This window comes from Microcebus murinus, chromosome 3 (genome assembly GCF_040939455.1).
Source record: "Microcebus murinus isolate Inina chromosome 3, M.murinus_Inina_mat1.0, whole genome shotgun sequence".
Taxonomy (NCBI): Eukaryota; Metazoa; Chordata; class Mammalia; order Primates; family Cheirogaleidae; genus Microcebus; species Microcebus murinus.
The window spans coordinates 97,213,152-97,237,518 of NC_134106.1; the positions used below are offsets into that span (position 1 = coordinate 97,213,152).

General features: G+C 35.3%; 1 protein-coding gene across 1 annotated transcript in view; it reads right to left on the reverse strand.

Moving 5' to 3' along the window:
* The window catches only part of KCNIP4 (potassium voltage-gated channel interacting protein 4), a 1,096,218-nt gene that overhangs the window by 676,356 nt on the left and 395,495 nt on the right, over window positions 1-24,367 (reverse strand). The gene's annotated exons all lie outside the window — the stretch shown is intronic.

Genomic DNA, 24,367 nt, shown 5'->3' on the forward strand with positions numbered 1-24,367 from the left:
AATATGAAACTCTAGGTTCTCCACTCAGAACTAATCTCAGAGGTTTTGTTTTGTTTTGTTTTCCCTCTCATAGCTCAGTATTCATGGAGGAGAGCTGGAAAAGTTCAATCTAGCCAATAAATACATTTCATGTTATTGTTTTATCTAACTCATAGATGAATTTAAAGGTGAGATCTCTATGAAATTAGAGAGGAATAGAAATAGATAGTGATATTAACCAGCTACTGAGTAGCTCTTTATGTTTCATAAATGTCTTTTACAAACACTCTTTCCATTTAACCCCACAACAGCTTTGCGTGGGAAGTATGATTAATATTTCTTTTTACAATTATGGAAAGTGAGCCTTTATAGATTAAGTTACTCCCTAAGGTCACATACCCATTATGATGTAAACTGCTCCTGGAGACGTGGTAGGACAATACCATAACTTGTATCATTTCAATTTAATGTCATCACCAGTTAGGATGATAATAAAGATTAAATTTTATCAAGCATGTAGTATGTGCTAAAGGCATTTGCTGGATTAAGTGTTACATACATTATTTCACTTAATTCTCACATTAATTGTATAGCTTGGTACCAGTACTATCCCTGTTATAGATGGTCCAGTGATAATTCACCATCCTCATCCTCTCAAGAGGCTGTTTCTTCCTTAATACTTGCATAGCATTTTCCTACTCTTTGTTCTTAGGATGCCAGACTTTTGTCTAAGCCAAAACTAAGGTTCTAAAGTGAACACTCTCCCTTTCTCTTTTTTGTTTGTATAATTATTTATTTCCATTGCACTAGTCTGTAAATATCACCTGTATTAAAGAAGGGTAACAATCTGTCACATTTTATATAAAGATTGAGCACTAAACCATTTGATTTTTTCCCCCTTGAACAAATGTTAATGAATTTTGGCTCTGAAAATCTGTGCTTAAAAGAACTCATTGGATTTCTGAATTTTAAATTAGCTTACAATTTTCTTTCACCTCCAAGAAGAAGGCTTAATTTAACATGTACTTAATAAAAAAGTGTGCACTTCAAAGATAAGCAAATGGTTTGTATGGTTTAAAACAAGGGCTTTGTACTTACCCTACTGACACCATTGATACCATATTACCCTTGAAAAAAAATCAGGCAGATTTAGATAATGGACATTTTCTCTTGGACGTAAATATTTCAATGATTCATTTTCGTTCTGATACAGAAAAGAACTGCATGGGTCCTGGTTTTATTCAAATCCTGATAGGTACTAGTTATGAGACTTTGAATAAGTTGCTTATACTTTATAAGCCTCAGTTTCCTTATCTATAAAATGAAGCTAATATTTTTGGCTTCCCATTTTTGTTTGGAATTTTAATTAAATGAATAGATTTAAATTGTCTGGAACATGTCTATAAATAATATGCATTCAACAAATATAATACACATTCCTCCATCCTTAACCCAAACTAACTGAGTTAATTTAATCTTTCTTCCCAAGTTTATTAAGCTTTGAAATAAGGAAGGAAACACTGTATTAAGACAACTATAAATAAATGATATTTTTAGGATATAGATAAAACTTTTATGACCTAAAGGAGTGGTATAGGCTGCATATTTTAATGTTATTTTGTATGCTCCTTGAAGGAAGACTTTATTTATTTTCATTTAATTTCTAAACCATGATCAATGTCCTCAATCTTGGGTGTTACTTCCTAGAAAAGCTTGAAAATTGATAAATACCAATCTTACATTATGTAAATGATAAAACATATGTGTACTAAAAGGTGGTATTTCCAAAGAAGGTTGGAAAGGTCTCCATTTTTCTATATAAATCTCTTTCAATTATTTTCAAATGATGTTGATTAAATTATGGAGAAAGGTTATGTTTGATAATAATTTTCCTCAATCCCTATAATTCTAATTGTCTTCAACTAATAATGGCAAATGATAGATCCCTCTCATTGTAAGGAGGAAAACAGGTCTTATGGCATCTGCAGAGAGTAGCTACCACAGACCACAGTCATTTGAGGATGGGATTTCTGACTGCCAGAAAATAATGCATCAGAATTTACTGCAAATAATTGATTTTGTGGCTTGGGACACATCCCTGTAAGTTCCCATGATATCTTTTGCATAAATCTCTCAATCCTGATTTATATTACAATTTTCATTTTATATACCTTTCTTTATCACTAGAAAGAGTCCCGGTTGTAATTTCAAAACAAATCTTAATGTGATTTTGTAGCAATAAAAACTAGCACAATGCATGACATAGGCTGGTAGATAATAAATTTTAGTGGAAGGAAAGACAGGAAAAAAGGAAGGATGGAAGGAAGAAAAATGCAGGGACAGAAGAAAGAAGTAAAAGAAGGAAAAAAGAAGGAAGACAAGAAAATTATATAATCAGAATTGAAAACTCATATTTATTTCACTATGCGGGGCTGCCTTTCTGGAAGTGACCACAGTCTGAATTAAGCTCATTACCCAAGCAGTCAATAAAGCAACCTATTAAAAATACCACCATTGCTCTCTCAATTTGTAATAACATCATCCTTTGTCTGAAAGCTTTTTATTTTAATGTTACTCTTTTTCTTTTTAATAGAATTTGAGACGTTGTAAATGACAATTGCTCCTTGGTAAAACATGATGAGAAAAAATATCTAAGCTAATGTTTTATTTTCTATTTCCCCACAATGTGGCAGTAGAGACTTAAAAAGCTGGAAAAATCACCAGTGGAGGAAAAGTCATTCAAAGAGTCTGATTAAGGGAGACCCAGGTCACAGAGCTGCTCTCAACAGAAACATACATGAGGATCAAACGGCAATTGATTCATCTGTGCTTATAGCTCTCCAACAAAAGAAAATGTTGGTTAATGAGCTTCTATGTTTGCTGTAAGATGCCCATTGACCTTACTGAAGGCTAAAGTTCCCTCTTAGCTTTTAATAGGCAAAATCTGTTGAAAATGTTAATATCTCTTTTGGAATGAATAAAAGTAAACATAGTAGGCTTATTTATTTGATATTATTAATCTATTGAAAGAATGTCCAATTAACTGTAACAAATCTTTATTAAACAATGAAAACAATCTCTCTTTACCGCAGATCTGTGAAATGAAAATAGAAGCAATCCCAGGCCGGGCGGTGGCTCACGCCTGTAATCCTAGCACTCTGGGAGACTGAGGCGGGCAGATTGCTCGAGGTCAGGAGTTCAAAACCAACCTGAGCGAAGAGTGAGACCACGTCTCTACTATAAATAGAAAGAAATTAATTGGCCAACTAATAGATATAGAAAAATTAGCCGGGCATGGTGGTGCATGCCTGTAGTCCCAGCTACTTGGTAGGGTGAGGCAGCAGGATTGCTTGAGCCCAGGAGTTTGAGGTTGCTGTGAGCTAGGCTGATGCCACGGCACTCACTCTAGCCTGGGCAACAAAGCGAGACTCTGTCTCAAAAATCAAAATAAAATAAATATTAATCTATTGAAAGAATGTCCAATTAACTGTAACAAATCTTTATTAAACAATGAAAACAATCTCTCTTTACAGCAGATCTGTGAAATGAAAATAAAAGCAATCCCATATGGTTGTTACGAAGAGTAGATAAGATAGTGCACCAGGAAGTACATGTAGCATGCATGGAGTGAGCAGTAGATAAAAGCTGTTACATTATTACCATTTCTACTGCTAACATTACACCTCCTCTACTCCCATACTGCTTGCTCTGTTCCAGGTGGGGAAACACAAGTCATTTGGGGAGAAACACAAATGACTAAGAAGATATCCCTGCTGTGAAAGATTTCATTTTCTAGCAGTAAAGACAAATGTGTAATTAAGTAAGCATGTTATCATGTGATATGAGAATAGATTCGTCTACCTCCATACACAGCTGGGACACAGAAGTCTGAAACTACTTACTTCCCACTCCCAACATACTGTCTACACGAATAGGACTTTACTATGCTGCTGCCATCATTTGCTTTTGTCTTTACTATTCTAGGAGACTCCTGACCAGACAAATAACATGATAGCTCATTACTATCAAGAGAGAAACTTCCTGAAAGATCTACTTACACTTCTCTAGGAAGCATCAATAGACAACAAACTCATCTTTGCTTTATCTATAGCTTGTATTGGTGATACTTGAGGAGCTGTCATTAGATAGATAACTACTATAAAGCAGCATATATAAAATGCAGGAGGAATTAATATCCTCAGAATATTCATATTTTAAGGTACATGAAGATATTTGAAAGGTTGTTCTATATTTTGTGTCATCTTCATTAAAATAGATATCTCATACTCAAAACTTGTGACAAATAACATCACATTGAAGATACCACTGTGAATGCAATTTTTTAGTTTAATTTTTAACTACAAAAGAATAATCAACTTCATACTAATGAAATAAAATTTCATATAAATATACTTATCAGTTAATAAAGTTATTTTTAAAAGAGGAATTTATTTTAAAAAGAGACATTGAAGCCCTTAAATCTTTAAGATGAGGATGTGAGACCCAGGATATTTATATGCTGTTTAGCAAGTTGGAGAAAGATGGGGTTACGATTCTGTTACATAAAGAGTAATATGGTATAATGCCTTTGTTTTCAAACTCAAGTTATATACAGACCTCTTTGAAGTGAAAAAAAATTAAGGGGCCTATATAATACACCTATAAATCATTTATCACTGGCATGACGAAATCAGAAAAATGTGAGTTTAAATCCTATATCTGTCTTTTACTATTTGCAGGACTTTATTCAATTTATTAAATAAACTTCAGCATATTTATTCATCCACTAATAGTATTTTCCCCTATAAATCAAATGGTATAACATAGGCAAATAGTTTAGCTTTTGCATGGCACATACTAAATGATCAATACTTTTTTTTATCATCTTTTCCTGAATCACTTCTTCTTAACCACTCTTTCAACTTTGCCATTTTATTGTTTTTAGGTAGATATCATTTCTATAACCACAAAATAAATTAAAAGAAGCTAAATTTATGGCCTGAGCAATGGTCCAAAACCTTCAGTTCCCTCTGCTGGGTCTATCTATCTGTAAGACCTGCAGGTAGGAGAAATACACAGGAGAGTTTGCTTTACTAATAAGTTTAACAGAAGTGCAAGAATGGCAGCTCATATACAACAAAACAGGTTAAAATAATAATTAGATCCTAGTCTGGTGTCTTTTCATGGAATAGATGTAGGTCATTTCAACAAATGAGTTGCATAAATCACAGTGGATAATAAAAACTTTGTAAAAAGTGAAGTTATTAGCCTTTTGTTGATGCCCACTCTTTCTAATGCGGGACTGTCAGACCTTTTAAGAAATCAGAAAAATCTTAACCGTAAGATGCACCCTGAATCTTCGGAGACAATGAAGTTTCCCTGATATCCCCTTAGAAACAAATCATTTGAGTGATTTGCATGTGCTGATATTGTCTTTAAGTGGTATTTATGCCTTCAAAAATGACAATAACATGGCATCTTCAGTTACATTTCCCAAGGTAAAAACATTTTCAGTTCAGCAGAGAAAAGCATGTTGTCACTAACTCCAGGCAATTGGATTGCTACAAACATAATGTTTTTTTTCTGCACAATACACAGAGGAAAAGGGCAGATATTTTAGAAAAGACATCATTGGATTATTGATACCCACACAATAAAATATAACTGCCTCAAGCACAGTGTATGTTTCCTCAGAGAACTCAGAGCATACAAAGACAGCCCTAATGAGAAAAAATAATAACTAAATAATTATGGTACTTCTTTCCTCAAAAGAATTAAAATTACATTCATGAATAAGCAAACCCAATCAGCACAGGGTTATCGGAGGGTTACAGAAGGAATAAGACACAGGAAAGAGATTTAAAAAAAAATACCAAAGTAAAAGAATGGATAGAGATAGGAAGGAACCATTAGATTACAACTTAAAACAACCAAATGAAAAAAAGACTATCTCTCCATCAGAGCCTTTGGATTCATTTATTCCCAAATATCCACCCTCACCTCTCACATGGAGAAAGGTGGGAAGCACAGTCCGACCACTTTTCCATGGAGCACATCACTATCTAAGCCTGACCTACCCCCCTTTCAGGGAGAGACTGTGCCTAAAAGAAGACTTTTCACTCATTTATTAATTCACTCATTCACTCATCCATTCATTATTTTCTATATTCTAAACATGACCTATGAGGTCTGTTTGATTTAGTCACTACTTGCTTTCCAGCACTTCCTAGCACAACGTGATCTTTACATTCCAGCCATCCTAAATCTCTTTCATTGGTTTGAACATCCCCTTCCTTTTGCCTAGAAACTATTTCTCCATTCTTTGCCTAGCTGATTTTCATGTATCTTTTAGGTCCATGCTTAACCATCACTGCTCTAGAGAAGATTTCTAAGACCCTTGACTAGGTTGGGTCTCAGTGATGGGTGCTCCCACTCTGAAAGAATTTTCCACTTCTCTAACATCGTATCCTTTACATTTGTAAGCTCCTCCCTCAACAGGTGCTAAGGTTTGAATGTGTCTCCCAAAAACATGTGTTGGAAACCTAATTTCCAATGCAACAGTGTTAATAGTCGGGACCTTTAAGAGATAAATAGGTCATGAGGGCTCTGTCCTCATGAATGAATTAATCCAATTATCACAGAATTGTGTTCATTATCACTGGAGTAGGGTCCTCATAAAAGGTTGAGCTTGGCCCTCTCTTGCCCTCCTGCTGTCCACTGTGAGACGACACTACAAGAAGGCCCTGGCCTGATGCCAGCCCCTCCACCTTGGACTTTCCAATCTTCAAAACCATGAGCCAAATACATTCCTCTTCATTATAAATTACCCAGTCTGTGGATTCTGTTATCATAGCACAATATGGCTTCAGACAATGGGCTATGTCTGCCCTATTCACCAGTGTGTTATCATCTTCATGCAGAACAGTTGCGAAGAGTAGTAGCTTGATTGCTGAGTAGGAGAATAAGCAAACAAATCAAGAGACTGGTTGATGAATGCACTTGCAGCCAAAACATGAGTCAATGTGCAAAGTAACCCAACTTTAAAAAGTCACTTATATTTGAAGTCAGACACTTGTCACATATGCATACCAAAAGGATGGGATAGATCCCATCAGTAACAATCCTTCTTTCTTTTTTATCCATCAAAAATTGATGAGAGGATTTGGGAAGAAAGTCAGAAGGGACAAAGGTGGTGGAAATTATTTCTTCTTCTCCCTCAAACTTCCCAAACTAAATTGGTTGGTGACATCCATCAGAGTCACTAGTCAACATATAGGCCACCTACATGAAGGAAAAGCATGCATTTATTTCTTCTGCTGTAGGCTGCTTAGACCCGAAGAACACTCAGGTCTAACTTAGCACAGCAAGAAAATCTCAGTAATGTCCTGTGAAGTTGTCTCTGGGAAGATCTGGAGGTTAAGGACATACAATATAATAGAAACGAATTTTTGATTGTGGCCTAGAGAATACTAAAGATCAGCAAATTGGTAAAGATTGGAGAACTGGTAGAGCACACTTTTGCATGTGTGCAGAGAATGTGGTATGGCGTGCCTGGGAAAAATGGATGCAGCTTATCACTAGACTGTGGGACACTCAGATGTCTGAGAAGATCCCCATGACTCTTTGTGAAGAACAATGGAGATTCTAGGGCTGCATGAATAGATGAAAAGTCCAACATAAATAAAGGGGTTGAATGTCCTCAATAAAGGCAGGACAGTGAAGCTGAATATCAACATCCAGGAAAACAATGAGCGTAGCATACTCAGAAACACCTACCTCAGAGTGCAATGAGGATCCCTCCCTGTGAACTACCATAACTCATGTGTGAAGTGTTTTCTCCCGCCTCACTCTGCCTCACCTACCTGAGAAGCTGGGTCATAAATGAAAGGGGAGAGAAAGTAGAGAGTTTTGAACCCAAAATATGACTGGGAGTTTCAAAAATACTAATGTTAATCTCTAAAATTGATCAGAAAGTTCTAGAAGATTCTCAAAATGTTAAGAAAGAGGAAGAAGGGGGAGTACATAGTAAAAATGGAGGCAGTTATTGAAAGAAATAAAACCACTTTGTGTTTATGCTCTAATGAATTGAGGCATTTTGATAAGCTAGTTATGTTTCTATTTATCACTGAAATTCGTCTTACCCAATATGAGTTATTACAGGCTTTCCCTCCTTCAGGGTCAAGGATTGATTTTTGTCTTACTATAATAATTTCTATAACAACAATTGTGTTGCTGACATGTAGATTGACATTCAGCAAGACTTTCTGAAGAACACTGTGCACATAATTCAAATCTCCCTTAACAAAAGGTTAAGAAAACACTCAGCCATGGTAATACAATGTTACCAGTAGCACACTTTCTCTTGGCAATTACTCTCTCTGCATACACAGTCTTCTGTGATCCATGGTAGTCTCAAAGTAGGAGACTTCTAATAACAACTACTACCATTTTTTATGGGGTCTGTTGTGTGCATATGTAATCCTATTTATTCCACACCTGTGGTGGACATTAGTATTCCCATCTCACACATAAGACAACTGAAACTTTGAGAGGTTAGGAGCCTGTCTCAAGGTGATACGGCTAGTAAGATTTAAACTTGAATTTCCCACCCCGGGTTTTTTTGATTCCAAATCCTGTACCTATTCTACTGTCCCACAGGTTTTACACAGTACCTTGTCTCTGAATTTTGAATAATATAAAATATAGCATACCCACTCACTCTATCAAACATTTATTGACTATCTGTATTATCAGGAAAGTGGCCAGACACGTCTGTAGACAGACAAATGTGAGCATTTAAGACTAAAATCCAACATCACCCTGAGGCATTAGTACAAGGAATATGCTACCTTCTCATTATTTGTTCTCCTCAGCAGTCAGTTCTAAAACACCTAAGATAAACCATTTTCCTTACAGTGGGAGGAGACCCTATCCTCCCCAATCATCAAGGAAACACATACAGGCTGAACAGCAATCTGCAGGTGTGAGACGCAGCAGGTGAGACTGAGCAGAGTGGAGAGAAGAGGAATCAGTCAGTTGAACCCCAAAGCTCTCAGTCTCACTGAGCTCTCAACCCCTCTAACTCAGGGAAGCCTGAGGATATAAGAAGACCATGAAAAGATAAGTAAGGCCTCACTATGGAGGGTGGAAGATAAAACTATGCTGTGGTGCAGAAAGCCTAATAGTCTTTTGTCTGGATCAGGAATGGGGTTCTGCTAGTCTCGTATCTGAAATTAGACAATAGGATCCCCTGTAAGTTCTCCATGTGGTCTGAGCAGACCAGCCATTTCTAATCGCAGATCACACAGCATGTGATCTAACTACCATGGTGTATTTGGGAACACTGACACAAATACTTAATAACCTCCTGATTTGTCTGGAGTCCAAGAGGAAAGACTATGATCCCTGCTCAAATTCATGTTTAGATTTAATAACAGATAAGAGTTGAGTGTCTCTTATGAACCACACCTTGTTAAGCATTTTAAGTCATTTAATCCTCCAAACAAGATGATGAGGAAGTTATCAGTATTACATTCATTTAACCCATGAAGCAAACTGAAGAATAAATAACTTGAGCAACTTACCCAAGGTCACTGTTACAGACTGAATATTTATGTCTCCTCCAAATCCACATGTTGAAATCCTACCTCCCAATGTGATGATATTCAGAGATAAGGTCTTTTGGAAGTGAAGACCACATAAGGGTAAAGATCTCATGAATGGGATTAGGGCTCTTACCAAGGAGAGACCACAGAGAACTCTCACTCTTTTGGCCAAGTGAGGATATCTTGAGAAATCAGTGATCTAACAACCCAGAAGAGGCTCCCCACAAGAATCTGACCACACTGGCACCCAGATCTCAGACTTTCAGCCTGCAGAACTGTGAAAAATAAATTGTTTTTCATTTAAGCCATCCAGTCTAGTCTTTTGTTATAGCAACAAGAACTAATACAGCTACGCAGCTAGGAATTAGTGTAGCTGGGATTTGAATCCAGGTGTGCTGAGTCCTCCTTCCTAATCATTACATTATACTAAAGTGAATAACGTCTCTGGTTTACAGGTCATAGAATCATTGTCTTCTGTGGGGACACATATTAAGAGGTGAACTCTGAACTTGGCTTGATGTCTTAACACAATGCTTGGCACTCAGTAAATAACGTGTTAGAAGGCAGTCCACAGAGGAAATTTTGCAAGGCAATTTGTTCCTCCTTTTACCTTAAACTTGGATAGTTCATTTTTTAAGTGAAAAATGCTCTCTGCTCACCTGAGCAAATAATCTAGGCAAACATTTCTACCAGTCTTGTTTCAATATACACTCAAATGTGTGATATTTATAGACCGTTTCAATTTGGGGATGAAAGATTCTCGGGTTGACTTTTATGAGGTGAAAATGTCTGCTCTTGAGGCATACAAAGATCCTGGAGCATTCTTAATTTATTCCATTATCTTTTAATTAAATTGCCCTCTATTATCATGTTGTGAAGTGGAATTGTGAACTTGTTAGAGCATAGAATTTGGCATCCAGTACTTTCATTGTAATCGCTGCATCATCTTCATTTGTCCTTCAGAACTTTATCTCTTTTGTGCCTCTAATTACCATCTACAACTGTATTCAGCGTTGAAGCCTGGTACTTCTTCAATAGGCTAGCAGCCAGCAGGGGCATCCAATGGCATCCAAAATATTTTCATTGCATAGTCTAAGCGAGAAACTTAACAGAAACACTTTTCTGTTATTTTAATGCCCAGTGCTAAGCCCTGTTGTATGTACTTCAATTTAGATTATCTATTTTTATTGTCTATGCAACTGCCTTTATGAGTAAAATGGGGATAACAATAGTCCCTCTAATTGTCACGTGTGGTTTTTGTAAAGATTCAATAGAACATAGTGTGTTCCATGCAGCGTCAGCTCTTGTTCTTTTTCCTAGAGCTCTTGGAGTTCTCAAAAGAATATCAAATGTAAAATTTCAAAAACTCAACTAATCCTGTTCCTCAGAATTATTTGCCATGTATCCTACTCCCCTCTTCCCTGACTCAGGAATGGCATTATTATCGTTATCTAACTCATGTAAAAAATCTGGGTATAGGGTGTCATCAAATTCTTCCTTTCTTGCATTTCCCAATCTATAAGCAAGTCTCAGAGCACATGTCTCAAAAATATATCTCCCCTCTATTCATTTTCTGAGTTCAAGGCACCACCGTCTCCTGTCTAGACTATTGAAATACTTTCCTATGTGATCTCTCAACTTTCATTCTTAACCATCTCTTACCTTTCTCTTCAAAGCAGCCAGAGTAATTTCTGCCTATGAAGTGGTTGCAGGTTGTTTCAAGGATGTGTCTTTTTCAGAGATTCCAGAACAATCTGGAAAGCATGTGGGAATTGTTAAAAACCATATTCACCTGTTGAGAGCATTATAATAAAAGTAAACTATAGGGTATTTAGCTAGTTCTTAGAAGGCTGCTGTTTTTCAAGACACTGTATCAATATTCCTACTTCCTCTGCAGGGTGATGGGGAAATGTGGCACACTTTTGAGAGACATTTGCATCACTAATTACTTCAGCCTGTGTCTGTCATAGTTACTGCTGTGTTAATGGAGACAACTAAGTTGACAGTGATTGCAAAATAAAAGACCTTTTTTTTAAAAAAATATAATATGTATTAGGATATTTTACTTAAGTCTATCACGCCCCAAGCCAACTGACTGAGGAGGTTCATTTAACACTTCAGAGACTCTAGGAAAGGAATCGCAGTAGGCACTGTATTTTTTAACCTCTTTATGAAAGCTTTCAAGATGAATAATGTTGTTGTACAATATGTCTTAAACGAATATGCATAAAGCAAAATACATTTTCACCTGTCACCATATATGCCTTATAACAAATTCTTTCTACCCAAAGCAGAAAGAAAGTAAAAATACAAAATAAAGAAAATCCAAACTAGCCCCCAAATTCTCCCTCGCCACCCCATCTATCTGTAGCAGAGTGGCTAAAACCATGAGCTCTGTGATCTCTACTAGTTACTACATTTTTGACCTGAGGTAAACTCAATTTGTTAGAGTGCTTGAAGTCTTTGTAGAGATGAAAAATCCTAATGCCTACTTCATTAGGTTACTAAGTAAATTAAGTGAGTTAATATTTGTAAACCATTTAGAATATTGCCTAGCACACAGTGAAAATATATGAGTGCTTCCTTATTTTACTTTCTGTTGCTGTGGTCTAAATATTTGTGCCGCCTGAAAAATGCATGTGTTGAATCCTAATGTCCCAGATGATGATATCAGGAGGTGCAGACTTTAGGAGGAGATTAGAGAGTGAGGGTAGAGCTCTCATGATTAGAATTAGTGGTCTTATAAAAAAGACCAACCACAGAGAGCTGACTGGCCCTTTCCACCATGTTAGGTTACAGCAAGAAGACTGGACTTCACCAGACATCAAGTGTACCTTAATCTTGGACTTCCCAGCTCCCAGAACTGTGAGAAATAAGTTTCTCTTGTTTATAAGCTGCCCAGTTTACACCATCTTTTAATAGCATTAGAATGAACTAAGATACTGTGGTCTTTACTTGTTGTTTGTGTATCAGTTACTCTGTGCTAGAGGTGATGGATTCCATTGGTTTTGTTTTAACCACTGTCAAATGCTACATTACATATGAGCATTCACTGATGACAGTGATTTGATATGATTTATTCCTAAATAATGTTCACTTATCTTTCTCTTTTGACACTTTGTATTCAGCCTTTGAAGTACCCTTTTAATAATATATATTGTATCATGTATTCCTTCCTTGAAACCTTAACATGGATTTAGAAACATCTAAACTGTATATTTCCACCATGTTTCTTCGCCAACATGACGTTTCCTTCCTGTGAAGGGGATCAAGTTTGGTGTGAGTCTTATCCTTTCCTGCTCCTTTATTTACTCCACCCTTGAGAAGGTGGAGAGACATAGACACACCAGTGCCAGTGTGGATAGCATAAGTTGGCATACTCTGCTAGGTTGGTCTCTTTTCACCTTCCCTCCAAACCCCCTGGAGTAGACCTGCCTAGGTCTAGCATTTCTTATGAATGGGTTGAGAGTGTCTATCATTCTTGGGTTTGGGGTGTGGGCCCATTTGGCTCTAACACTAAATGGATATTTTGGGTTCCATGTATATGCTTGCACTTCTTCACTTTTATCCAGAATCAGATAAGAATGAGGAGTTATTTATTTGGTGGCCCCCTAGAGATTCCCCAAAAATGTTCATATGACTATAAAATACAAGATCTTGCATCTGACTTTTCTTCAAACTTTGTCTCACATTCCTTTCTGACTTATGCTATAGCCACTATAATGTTTTTCTAAATACTCCTTTCAATTCTGTGAACATATCAAGTTATTTTTTATTTCTGCCTTTTATACCTGCTATGTCTTTGCCTTCCCATTCTTCACATACTTAACACTTATTCATTTCTTTGCATCTCATTTTAAATGTTAAGTCTTTAGGGAAACCTTCCATGTAAGCCCTCTATTATTCACTCTCATAATATCTAATCTTTTTCTTCCTATCACTTATCTTTGAGTCATTTTCTGTCTGTCTCCATTACCAGATTATAAGGGCCATGAAAGCATAGAATGCTGTTGGTTGGCTTGACTAATGATTTTTTTTTTTCTATGTCATGCACAGTGCCTAGCACAAAACAAGAAGTCAGTAAATATCTGTTGAATCCATGGATGACTTCTGTCTTAATTGATTTGAACAACCATAGATTCGACACATACTATGTGCAAAGAGGTTGCGTTGCTAAGTTAGTTATGTGCGCCTGCCCTCCGGAAGACTGTTTTCCAACAGAGCGAGTAGTACTCCAGCTGGAAACTGTCACACAGTCATTCTCTTATTCTCCTAGCTTTGGGGATTCCACACTTCATTTGACAAAGAAGAACCAGCAAAGAGAACATCGATAAAGAGCCACTTGTTAAATGAAGGAGAAATTTAACCCAACCATCCCTCAAAAGAAGACTTCAGCATCAGATTTTATAACCACATGTAAATCACACACAGTATATGGGAAACCATTCATACTATTGCATTTCATTCGTTTTTTGCATCTTGTTTCTCCAACAATACAAAAAGGTTCTGGGAGGCAAAAGTCCTAATTTTATCTCTGTGTTCTTCAAATGCTCCTTGTTAGTTGGACACTTTGTAGGTATTCCATAAATACAAGTTGACTTAATGGTTGAGTACTAAAAAGTAAAATAAGTTATGTTCTGTTACTGATGAACTCAAATGCAAAACAGGAGTAGAGAGGCATACATTCTTAGAGAAAATATCCAACTATTTTCCCAACCCCCATAAAAATAAAAAAGTGAAAGATGCTTAACAAAATAACCAGTATCCCAGACATGTACTCATTGGTATAGATAAAATTCATTTCCTGGAACCTGTAAGGTCACTGTTTTTCTGTAAACAATAAGAATACAGCAGTGTTTATGTTACCACTGGAATAATAACTATTGTGAAAAGCATGCTCATATTCTTGTGGTTGAACTACATAGGAGATTAGAGGTATAGGAAGGAATCATAAACTATGATTCTTTGCTTCTTAAGTGATGCAAGCTGTATATTCAATTGGATTAATTAATGGTAATGCAATCTTCAAGTAATTGTGACACATTTTTGTAAACAGCAGTAATTAATTCCCATCAAATTCTTACAATCATTAGTAATAAGGTAAGGGTTTACCTTGTTTTGAAAATTAAATTTTATTAAGCCTATAAATTATGTTACAACAAAGAAAAACATAGCAATTTTCATATTACTAAATCAAGACATTTGTTAGATTTTTTTTATTGGCAGGTTTTTAGGATGGATGGATATACAGATAGATATGTGAATGTGTGGAAGGATGGATATGTAGACAAATATACACATAAACATCTAATAACATTCTTATCTGTTTGTAACAAAATTGAAGTGTGTACCTTTTTTTGATTTGAATACATAATTTTTTATTCACTTTAATAATCATGTATCTCCTTTTATCCTGGGTGTTATGCCAGATGGGACAAAAGTATAAGACTTCCAGGAGATTTAGGATATCATATTCTAGCACAGTTAAGGCCATATTTACAGAAACCAAGTTTAACTCTATAGATTTTCCACAAATAAACTTTAACAATTTTCAAAGGAATATTACTAATGAATGCGCAGTGGAATCCAAGCTGTCTATGCTTCTACTCACCCACTGCCAGATGAGTTTCCATGAAATGACTGAGCAATTTGGGGAGATGATTATACAATATTCCTTGTTGGATAATAGCCCACAATAAATCATGGAAGGGTTCTTTTCAATAGTGTTTCTAGGAGGCAGGGCTACCCTCTACACACAGGCTGACAATGTTGCTTTCAGCTTTTCCTACATGCATCTATGTACTTAAGAGGATGGAATTTGTTCTATAACATTTTAAACTTCATTTATTAGGTTGTAACTCTCACGAGGGTTGCGGTATTCACATAATTCCTTCACTCCAATTTCCTTCTAAGTAAAGTTCCCATCAATGGTCATAAATGATATATACTTTCTAAGATAATGATGGTCATGTTTCAACTAGTATGTTGAGCATACTAAAAATAAATGCAAAACTGAACAGTACTTTTTAGAATAGTCACCCAGTTATTCTGATTATTCTACTTATCTCCTGACATGTCTAATATTTTTTGAAAACAAGAAATAAGAAAAAGACAAGAGGATCATCACTTACAGCCACATTGACTCATGAGGTCCTTGGCATATATTACCCTTATGCTCACAGAAGATGGCAGAGCATAATGGCATGGGTTTAGGCCGCAGGACAAACGTGGTTCAAACCTTGGCCCTAACATTTGTACTAGGGTTATCCTATGATGTTCTGTTTTTAATCTGTAAAATTGGGATAAAATTTATCTCTTCAGATTATTATGAACGTCAAATGTCAAATACACAATGGATGTAAAGAGCCAACCACAGTAGTCGGCACATAGTAGGTGCTCAAAAATGTTAAATTACTTGTACATTATATCCATTTTAGAGGCAAAATTCAGTGTATGGAATAGAAATCATAATGCTTTAACAAATACAAGTATGTCAGGCTTAAGACCAAATCTGTATAATCACAAAATGTAAAAGTAGGACAATCATGTTAAATATTGTATAATCAGGCTTTTTGAATTCAACCTGCATTTCTAATTAGTCAAAATCAGTGAGGCGAGGTTGCCTCTCTTAGCCACTGTACCCTAGGGTCCAGTCATCACCTGCTTCTATTTATGTTTGCTGCTCCCTGCAGGTGTTCTCCTAGATACAAGTCCCATTAATAGGGGCCAAATAAGGCCAAATATTGTCTAAATAATTTTTTTTTTAAGTTTTTTACTTTCTGAAGGAATTGCCATGTGGTCGGTCCTAAACAGCACTTCATTTTAATACATTATCATCATGGTCTGCGGATTCATTTTATAAATGATTAATGAAAGTACTTAATTGCATGGCATTTTCTGCTGCCTCCAGTTATTACAGGTTTTTGCTCTCACTCATTCTAGATTGATGGCTTTTAGATCAAACACTTAGCTTTGCATTGCTTTAATCCAGTTCCTTATTTAGAGACTCGCTTGTAGCTTAAATAAAATGATCTGGGTTTTGATATATGGTTTTGTTGGAATGATTATATAGTACTTGACCACTCCAAATCCATGTTTTCTTTCCTCCACTGAAATAAGAGTTCAATTTGGGGGTTGTGGCAAAGATTTCAGCTATACTACAAGGTCCAGCGCCATTACAATTGATCATGTAAGTATAGCTTTGGCCAATGAAAAATAGAAGGCTGCTTAGGGTTTCTGCAAAAGTTGTGTTGTCCTCTTATAGACTTTTCCCCTTCCTCCATGTTGCTTCTGTTTCTCACTGCTGCCTAGAACAAGGGAAAAAATGTACTGAAATAGAGAGCAGGATGGATTTGGCCACAGTCATTTTTTGCTGATCCCTACTGCAGACAAATTGGTTTGGTTCAGCTCAGAATCAGTCCTGGGATGGGAAAAAGAGATGACAATAAAAAACTGTGCAACTGAAGGGGGGGGAAGGGTACAAATACACCAGGAACACCTGTGTCCACAGCTCACCCATCAATGGGACATACAGCATCAAGAATACATACAAATTCAAGGCAGTGGTTAAAACACACATCCTCAGGTTAAGATTAGTTCAGGAACTGGAAAAGTCCTGGTATTCATGAAATGTCTGGTCATCTCTAAGTTAAAATATTGAAACATTAATCATTAAATATAAGTTTAAGTTTATATATTTTGGCATTTTATATGGAAGGGCTGAGAGAAGTAGGTTTCAAGAAAAGAGGATGAGTAAAAGCCGGGATTAATGGAATGTGCTATAAAATTTTAAAGGAATCAATCTTCTTAGTCTTTTCATCTCCTTATTTTCCCTCAAAGAGGGTTTATGATGGTAAAATATTCTCGGATCTCCTAAAAGGCTTGTTATACTTTTTAATGTCACTCTGAGCAGCAGTAAATCCTTAGATTCCTTTGCAAGGTGCTACGTAGAAAGAGTTGGGAATAACCGTCAAGATAGTCATTATCATCGGCATTATGGTCCCTCATGTAGCATCCCAGATGTTATGAAATAAAATGCAAGAGTGTTATTTACTTGTGAATCTGAGGGTGTATGGACTTTCTAAACATTAAATACATCATGACATGACCTGAAACTTAAGCTTTGATCATGTTCAATGAGCAGAGAGGACTGAACGTTTGGCCAATCTAATTGGTTGAAATTCAAAATTCATGGAAAACGCTGAAAACTTTTCATTCAGTCATCATTTCACTATGCAATAATTAATAACCAGCACACACTCATATATATATATATATATATATATATATATATATATACCTAGCACTTACTAGGTATCAGGAACTGTGAAGTTCAATGTCTACATTTGATCTCATTTAATCCTCCCAACTCCAATATAAGGTGTCATGACCATGTTACTTTTTCAGACAAAGTCTTATGTGGCAAAGGACAAGTTTCTTAATATTTTTGGTAGAAAAAATCTGCTGGCCAATACATAATATTCTTTGGGCTCTGAGGTTATGTAGCCCTAGCTATGGTTATGAGCCCTACAAAAACTTGAAATTGAGAGTAAGTAAATGTCACAAACATGACTGCATTGTTCTTTAAAATATTTTATTTAAAATTCAGTTTGTTTAGGAATTATCTATAAAGTTGTTATTCTTTAAATATTTACTTTTCTTTATATATTGTGATATATAAATACCTAGAGTTAGGTAACTACAGTCTGAATAAATATAACTTATCACAACAAGTTTTAAGATACCAGCAACAATTTTGGTGAAAATTTGATAAGCAATTGTTGATACTGTAATAAATTAATGCATAATGGTGGGAGTACATAGACCATGAGATATCTCATCTCTGTAAATAACTTAAAAGCTACATTGTATATGCTAATACTAGATCATTGAATAAAGGGTTATTAAGAATTTCTAAGTTTTTAAAGTACCACAATAAAATAAGCAGATTAATTTATTTGTTTATTCATCTAGTAAATATTTTATTGAAGATTTTTAAGGACCAGGCTAAGCAAGACAGATACCAAATCCTAGCTTTCTCAGCACTTGCATATCAGCAGACAGTTGTGTCCATGGTCAGTAAATTGAATATGGCAGTACAGGTCGCCAGAGCTAAGGAAAGGCATGAGCTACACTCAGAGCTAAGACACTGGGACATTTGGGCTGGATATAAGCAAAGGCCATAAAAGTGGTTTCTTAGAGTCTGCAAGGTTGGTGTACATCCAGATCCAAATTTCACAGGTTGGAACTACAGTTCTTGAGATAGGAGTTAAGAGCTCAAGTGAAAGCATTTCACTCTAAGCCTCAATAAAAACCATGACCATTCATAGAAGTAAAAGGCTCATCATTTGGTTTTGATGGAGTCTGGAGCCTTAACCTCCTCTTTCAGATTATAATTCTAGGCTTCCAAGTAAACTCTAAGTTGTTTATCTTGCCTCATCTAGAATTAGAAGGTAAATACGATTCCTGCTGGACAGAAAGAGAGAGGAAATTAGAAAGTATTTTTGAAAGCTATAGTTTCTTTAATTTGTTATTTACTATATTGTCAGGAGAGGGCAGGAATCTTAAATTTGAAAAAATAATGATGGCAATGGGGTTAAAAAAGTAAAAAATGTCTGGGCATGAGATTATGATCTGGCCTTTTCCAGTATTTTAAATATTTTATTCTATTTACTCAGATATCTTACTTTTATAACAAAAAAATAAAAAAAATAAGTTGTAAATATAGAATGTAGCTAATGATTAGTGATAATATAATGTATAAGTCATGGTACTAGAAAGTCTTATTTTTTCAAATGTCAATATAGAAAATGATTATATGAAGTAAGTTAGGAATTACAGGGGTAGGAAATTGAAGGTGCTGGAAATATTTCCAGCAACTATCACAGTGTTTAATACATGATAAATATTTTCAGAAAATCATTTCTGACATGTTGGTATACTTTGAGTCTTGGCACATTCAACTGTAATATGAAGTCATTGTGATAGAAAAAAAGGAATATATAAATATATAATATGTATTGGTATAATGAGATAAATACAGATTTACATAAAAATTTTTTTAAAAATCAGGTTTTCTTCACTGCAAAAAAACGTTGTGTGTGTTTTATCTTGAGGTTACAATTATTACATAAAACCAATGACAAAACTATGTTGCTTTGTTGTGAGCCCTAAAGTACCATGTGGATATGAATGCAATTGCATTTTAAAGACAATTCCATTTATATAATCATCTCATTTTGTGGTTAGGTTCACAATACTTCTAATGTGTTTTTTTCCCATATTTAAGTATAGATACATTTTTATCATAATAAAATACTACTTTAATGAAAACTCAAGCTTATTTCAAAATATACAGGGAGCTTTTCCCTCTATTGTGCAGGCTGAAAACCCAGAGTGTAAAGCACACAGAGTAGAGGGAAATCTTACAAATATAAACTGGAATAATATACGTGTCAGCAACATTCTGATCTCACAAATCAGTAGATACTTGAAATTTATTTCAGTACTCATTGTAAATTTATTTTCTGGAAAATCTCTAAATCCAAGGAGGTTGAACAAAGTCTGTATGTATGAAATTTCTGACAAGCTACTTTAGTCACTTGCCTTTAGTTTTAAAATTTTTTTCCCAAATGCTAATGGGCAGCCAGCAACGTTAATCCTGCTGACTAACTGAAACATTTTATAAATCATATGGATCTCTGGAGAAAATGTATTCTACTTAACCTTGGGATTTGTTTTAAATTATGGGAATCTACCATATTATATCAAACAAGATTTAAAACTTAGCTTTCATTCCTTTCTAAATTGCATCTCAAGATTGTTAGAATTCCCATTGAAAGCTAATGGATTAAAGAAAAAAAGTATTCTTTTCTATCCTTGCCAGCCAGAATGTATAATATTATTATTCCTAGATATATAGTAATCCTTTTAAATAACCAATCATTAGTGTTTATAGTTTGCAAATCAAAGAGGAGGAGAGACCTTTAAGTTTCAAAAAGGAAGCCATGAAGTGGTGGGATATCATAAGTATGCATTTTATCACTTAAACTAACTTAGAAGGCTTTTAAAATTATTTTGGAAATAAAGTTTATTGTATATATTTAAAGTATACAACATGCTATTACTCCTGTCCTATTTAATGTTCAAAGTCTTCCTCTTTTATTAAAATATTAGTAATTGGACTAAAAGCAAATCTCTTGTTGGCTTGATGGATTGATTGATGTTTAAAGACTAAAAAAAAAAAATAAAATATAGGACGATATCAAGATTTTTTCCAGAACCAATAGCTTGTCTAGCCTGCTAACTGAATTGTCCTACCATATTTTAGATCATTTCCAATGGTTATGTCCAAGAACAAATTTAATATCCCTTGGGAAGATACCATGATCAAGAATGACTTTCTGGTGAACAGCCAAGTTAATTTCAAAAGTATTGAAATTGATTTGGAGGTTTAGTGGTGGATAATAGGAGGTTTGGAGGTGGATAATAAAGAAAAAGCAGAAAAAATTAATAATAAGTGCTTCATTTATTACATGTATTATTTGAGCTAGGTATTTTATTTACTCCTCAGTGAATTCTATCAAAACACATTTATTAAGAAATTGAGGCTGGACAGACAAAGATGACGTAAGGGAAATGAAATCTGGAACAATTCCTGTAAATTGTTGTAAGAAACAAAAAAGATCCATAGTAATTCAAGTTTGTGAATAGCCATTGAGCTTTGGAAAGTCACGGGAGTGGAAAACACAGTACAGGTGATTTCTATAGAAAGTTTTGTGAAAAATGCAAAAACCCTAAAGTTTCTTAAATCATGGTAACAATAGTGTAGAGTAGTAGTTAGCAGTATAATCTTTGGGTCTAGACTGCTGAGTTTGAAATATAGTTCTGCCAAATGCTAAATATGTGATTCTTGGTAAGTTATTTGCCATCTCGGAGCCTCAAGTTCCTCATTTATAAAATGGGACTAGGAACTACTGTGTAGAATCTGTGATAATTTAATGATTTAATATATGATAATTTAATGACTAAATGCATATAAAGCACTTCACACAGTACTTTGCCCGGTACATACAGTACACATATATAAAATGTTATCTCTAATTATGTCTATGAAGACAAAAAGATTGTTTATGGAACATATGGGGAGTTCTATGTTGTCTTTAAAAATACTGAAATACATTGTAATATCATATCAGTAACATCTGGTCTTTTATATAATTACTAGCATTCATACAATGTTTATAATGAATAGGGCATATGTTAAGGGATGGTATTTCCATGGATGGTATTTTCATTTAATTTGAATAACATTTTGATGTATGTACTGTTTCTCATTTTACAGGTAAGGAAATAAAGGTACAGTAAATTTTCAGAACTTGCTTTAGTTCATGTCTATAGTGATAGAGCCCATATTGAAAACCAAATTATATGTTGTTAAGTCCACACTCCTTAAGACTACATTATGGTGCCTTTCTAAGGAATAATGAAAGACAAGTATAGAAAGGTGACAATTGTAACTGCAAATACCCTTTTCGTTTTTAGCTGTACAGTCCTTCATAATGTACCCTGACTGTTAATGAGTGACTGCTAAATGGCTACCTAAAGGGCAGAACACAGCCTAGGAGAACCATGAAACCCATTGGGCAGCTCTCCATCTGAAACCTCAGAGATATCAGGGCCAGCAAAGTGTGGTGCTGCAGCTGCAGGCAGTGTCTCCAATGAGAGCAGAAGTTTGGCGATGTACCCCTGATCAAAGTCAGGTCCTCATGGTTATGGCTCTGAAATGCAATGTCGTCAATTTGTCAAGATTTGATCCAGGTCAAAACTCTTACGAGTTCAATGCTATGCTTTTCCCCTATCACTCCATTCCCTTCTGTCCGTTCCATTCCACTCAAATTTATTGACTACTTATTCCAGGTTACTGTCTGAGTAAGAAGCAGCTGCTGCTATAAAGATGAATAAAATTAGACTTTGCTCTCAAGGAGCTCTCAAGCTGACCAAGCTTCATTCAATAGATAGGTTTCAAGAGTCAAAAACTAATTTAGTAATTTACAACACATCTCAATTTGATAAACTAAATGTAATATAAAATAATTTGAATACTCTGAGCTGTAATACCAGATTTGGTGACAAGGTTTTTCCTGTCAGTGGATGAGTCTACTCAGAAGATTTGATTCTTGGGGACTCGGTGAGGGAATAATAAAATGTTTTAAAGGTATGATTCCTATGAAGCATGAAAACTAGAAAGATATGCAGTGCTGTGCCAAGGATACTTCCTCTCTAGGCCCAAGGTCTACATCTCAAATCAGAGTTCCCTTTTCTTCTTAAGGTGCTAAAGTACTACTGACAGACTTTTTTTTTTTTTTTTTAATGGATTACATTTTTCTGTGATTTTTGCCAATCTCTCTTTTCTGTAAAGTCCTTTCTGGGCTCAGCTAGCTATCACAAATGGAGCACAGACACTATCATTTTATTTCTATTATTGTAGACTCAACTATTTCTCTGAGACTTCTATTTAGTTTTGATAGAGACTTGAGAAGCCCTCTAGTTTTATTAATCCTAAATTTAAAAAACATATTTCTGTATGAATTGACTTAAGAAATAAAATGTGTTCAACATTTTATGTTGTTCCTTCTTTCAGGGATGTATTCTCATCTTGGAGTCCCTCACTGTTTTGACTACATGTTGTATTTGAGTCCATTCTTGAGTTTGTCAAAGATAGGCATGTGGATTATTTAGATCAGCAATCACTAGAGGGTTTTGTAAATGTCAATCCCTGGGCCCTACCTCATTCCTAAGAATCTGAATTGTTGCAGCAGGAACTCGAAAGTCTCCAAATAGTCTCCCTCAGTGACTCTCACCCTTTAATATCTGTATTCACTGGAAGAGTGACTAGGTTAAGTGATGAATAGTGGGGGCCCTCCTTCACCTGCCTGATGTGATTCCCGGACTCTCTCACCCAAATGATCTTTCCCTCAAATTAAGCAATGAGAAAGTAAGGAAGGTTCAGCTAGGGAGACTTCATTGGTTCATGAATGCCTTATTTAATTCCAGAATGTCAACAAGAGAAAACTGGGCCAACAGAGCATAAATGTCAACATCTATGGGCCCAGTTGGTTCCAAACTGAGGCTGGGTATTTGAGATTTTGCAAACCAGGCAATACTGCAAATTAACATGCTGTACAGATTCTGATACCAGAGAGGGAAAGTGTCATTCTGTCTTGCAAAGCTGTATTCACTAATTGTTTCCTTAGTACTATGTTTATTTGCTTGACTTTGTATTAATATTTTAATTTTCTGTTTGACAAATGACAGCAAGTAAGCAAAGGATGAAAGAAAGGAACACTTTCTATGCTCTTACTATGTTTATATTACATATATATATATATATATAAACCTCATTTAATATTCATAACACTTTGAGAAGAGGTTCTTGTTATCTCTATATTAAAAATAAAGCAAATAAGGCAAAAAGTGGATAATTATTTTCCCAAAGTTAATAACTCTCAGCACTGGATGTTGAGAACTGTTTCATCCAAAGCAAAAATCTGTTTTCCTCTACTATACTATGTTTTTAAGGCCAAAATACTTTCTACCTCTCGCCTATATATACCACTGAAAGAAAACAAGTATGAAATCACACTGAGGCCGTAGAATAATGAGACAGAATTTTTATAAAGCCACACAACAGCCTCATTTCCTTATAATCACACTGTACATTCATTCAGGGAAGAATCAGCGTCTACACTATGCATGACTCACTGAAGTTTAAATTGACACGG